At 37.4% G+C, this 3,930-nt stretch overlaps 1 long non-coding RNA gene across 1 annotated transcript; it reads right to left on the reverse strand.

Annotated features, from left to right (window-relative positions):
* Positions 1-846: 846 nt before the first annotated feature.
* Positions 847-3,570, reverse strand: LOC107771947 (uncharacterized). The gene is made up of 2 exons (XR_001644943.2): positions 3,422-3,570; positions 847-1,115 (listed from the first exon to the last, which is right to left on the reverse strand). It is a non-coding gene; the product is annotated as an uncharacterized LOC107771947 (long non-coding RNA).
* Positions 3,571-3,930: the final 360 nt, after the last annotated feature.

The following is a 3,930-nucleotide window of genomic DNA, read 5'->3' on the forward strand; positions in this document are numbered from 1 at the left end:
TGAAGAGGGTACAAAAATAGGAGCAGATGTCAGATCAGGGTATGAGGTTGTTTTGGCGGGTAGAGCATGAAAAATTTGGGCTGAAGTGTCGGGGTAGGAGTGGTAAGGGGTGAAACCTTGTGCGTGTTGTGGGGAAAAGTTACTTGGCATCTGGGCTTGGGAGAGTGGTGGAATGGAAGCAGGGTTTTCAGAATAGTTGGTAAGGAATGAAGGTGGAGGGTGTCCCTTATTCCAGGCCCAATACATTTCCACCATCTGATATTTCAACCTCCGGACCTCCTCTTTCAGTTACGATTCTAATTCTACAATCTCCCTTGGTGGGTTTACAACCCCAGTGTCTGTTTCTTTGCTAGCCACGGCTACCGTGCTCTTTGACCTTGTGTTGTATGGACGAATCGCCAAAGTGCCACAAACTAACCACCCTCTGTTATGATAACAATGAAAGTAACAAAGAAGAGCAAAACAAATCCAACATGTTAGCGTTAGGGCATTTATCAGACAGAAATATCACATTACGTGCAATGCCCCTCGCAACAATTAACGGTTCTAGAATGACTTCGAGGGTACGAAGGTCATATGGCATCATCCCAATTTCACTCTTCTTGCCTCGTTTACTCTTCATTTTTATCTTTAGCACTCCTTGGCTTGCTCATTTTCTTTCCTCTCTTTTCTTTCTGATTATTGCTCTTTACTTACATCACACAGTTTCCTCTCATTTTTCACGACCTGTAACTTCATTCATTTTTTTAATTAATGATTCGATCGAACTCTATGTAGGTTTCCTACGTATCATGTCCCTTTTGAATTAGACCAAGCGTAGTTCTGGAAAAGTAATGAAAAAAAAACTAAAAACAAAAATCTTTTTGAATTTTTCATTTATAATTTTTTTTCTTTTCAAGTACATCATAGGAAGTACGATAACAAAAGACTCAACAAACTTAACTAGATTACGATAAACTGTGACACCACCTAAAATAATCAATACAACTAGACAAGACATGTAAAATAAAAGACAAAACATACTCAAAAATATAAAAAAATCTCCTCAAATAGCTCTTAAATACGATGGTCATGAGGTATCTGTCATGCTCAAGCTCTGATAAATGGATTCATACCTGAATGAGAAAAATGAGACCAAACAGAGTTAATGACTCGAGACACTATCTATTGGACACGTACAAGTCACAAATGAGATAGTTTTTGCGAAAAGGCTTAAGTAGCCAAAAGTGACTGAAAGTGCAAAACTCAATAAGGAAAAATCTCATAAAGGCCTATATGGCCTTAAACTTCAAGGAATCATAACCTCTAAAGTTACTTTGCAAAAATGACCCCACTTTGCAGAAATGGCCTATGTGGCCAAAAATGGCTAAGCATGCAAATTTGACAGGAATGGACCTTAAACAAAGATGACACTTTGTTGTGGACTTAGGACCTAAGACATGGGTCACTGAACCACTTTTACGAAAATAACCCTATTTTGCAAGAACAGCCGATGTGGCCAGAATTGGCTAGACAATGCAAGATTTGGCTATGACCCCCGAAGCCAAGAACCTAAGACTCACTAGGAAGACCGGACCCTATGTGGCTGCTTACGTATCCCGCCCCAAAAGACGAAAATCATGTATGCATAGTTCGGGAAGATTAAATACGGGAGAGAATTAAAAAAAATACTGATTTGGAGAAAACATATTTTTGTCTTTTTTTTTTGAAAAATGATGAAACATGTAAAATCTTTTGGATTTTTTTTTCACTTTTTTGATTCATTTTTTTTTTGAAAAAAAGATGGGAAAGTGCAAAATCTTTTTTGGATTTTCATTTTCAATTCTTTTGGTCTTTTCTTGAAAAAGTTATGAAAGAAAAATATAATTGGGCCCTACTTGATTCATTTTTCACTCTTCTTTTCAAAACATCGGTCTGCCAAACGACCTTTCTACCTTCGTAGATGCAACATTTAGCACATAGGATGATTGAATGTCATTTTGGGCTAGCGAGCCCATTTGACACAATTTGTACAGGTTTTCTACAAAGGACAAGGCACCTAGTACCGGGCCCTGCTAGGTCATAATGATATGATGCAAATAAAAATGACCTAAAGGCTGACCTATGTTTGGGGTTCACTAATAAGGCAATTCGGGGGAGCGTATGGTCGATAGTGGCTGCTCAAGCTTTCCACCCACTCCATACGTCCGACCCCCCTCCTAAAATAAGGGTGACTCAACAAAGAGTTCATGTACGCGAGGCGTACTCCGAGACTTATTGCAGAAAGAATTGACTCAGGATAATGCATATGATGACAGTTATAAAGAAGTACCACATAAAGGAAAATATGTAAACACATAAAACAACTAGAAAATAAAGCAACATAAAAAAAATAAAAATCAAATAAAGCAAATAAAGAAAACATAAAAACCTCAACCGTATATTCTAAAAAGCCAACAAAATCAAGTACCAGCTCGAACCTGCAACTCCCCAGCAGAGTCGCCAGAGCTGTCACACCCCTTTTTTACACTCCACTAACCCTCATAAAATAAAAAGATTTGTAAAGATCAAAAGGGTTTTCAATTAGAAAGTGACAAAAATTTATGTTCAAAAGGATTAACTCAGAGTTGCCACCTAACATTTGATTTCGGTTGGTCAAGTAACCGTTTTTCTAAAAATGATTTTTCCTTTTAAAATACTTTGGACTCCAAAACTAAGTCTACACCAGAGATTTGGGTAAGGGGGCTCATTTGACTCCGGGAGAAGGTGTTAGGCATTCCCGAGTCTCGTAACTAGTACAGTTGCGTATTCGATCTAGTTGACTTTTAAAATATTCAAATTGAGGTAAAAATAAACACATAAAAGAGAAATAAAAACACAAGAGGCTCGAGGTCGTCCCCACCTAATAAAAAAAATGAAAATAAAAATACTACGAGTTCTACTTTCGACCTCCAAATACAAATACTTTGGGGTATACCCCGATAAAATATATACATTGCCTATGGGGTATTCCCCAGATAATAAACTAAAGGAAACGACCTCTCGCCTCGAATAAAATAAAAGAAGCGACCTACGATTTGCCTACCCAAGTGTGATCGGCCTAAATATGCTGCTAGCGGACCCCAAGCAAATTAAAGATAAAACAATAAGATTGCCTCAAGCCTAAACCCACATATCCAATGTTAATTTAATGTACTGACTCAACACATTTTGATCAACCCCTACGATTCCAAATAATTCAATGTTTTCCATTTCCATTCAACTTGATTCTTTCATGTCTTCATTTTTATTGAACATATCTTATAAGACAAATTCAAAGAAAACAAATTAAACAAAATAACAATGAAACTAACCAAGGTTAAACAAAGCATAAGCAGATTCAAATTTGTTGAAACAAAGAAGCATATCCATTGATTAATAAGAGGGATGAAAAGAGATGTACCTGAAAAATGATCTTGAAATTAATATAGTTTTGGCGGTTCATGGACAGAATACCGCAACTACGAATGGAGTCCAAAATAGCAAATCCAACTTGAACCAAACCAACAGACCATACCTCGGATGGCAACTCCAACAATCGAACACCTGTTTTAACTCAACTCCATTTCGGAAACCAATACTAAAAGAACAACCTAAGTTTTCATTATGTATTTCGCATTTGACATAAAAAATGAAGCTAGACTCAACTGAAAATCAGAAATTGAAAAGTGAGAATCTTAAAACCAAAACCCTATTTTTCTTTGATTTTTTTTATGTTTGCTCGTTCCCTGCATCTATTTTTAACTGATGTATGCGTGTGTGTGGTCGCCGAATTCCGGTCAATTAAGGTGATGAGGGAGTAGCGACGACTGGTTGGTCGGCAGCAGTAAGAGGGGGCTACTGGTGGCTAGTTCTGGCAAGTGAAGGGGATGATATAGGCGGCCGATTTTTGGTATTTTTTGAGAAGGGGTG

This window comes from Nicotiana tabacum, chromosome 5 (genome assembly GCF_000715075.1).
Source record: "Nicotiana tabacum cultivar K326 chromosome 5, ASM71507v2, whole genome shotgun sequence".
NCBI classification, from domain to species: Eukaryota; Viridiplantae; Streptophyta; class Magnoliopsida; order Solanales; family Solanaceae; genus Nicotiana; species Nicotiana tabacum.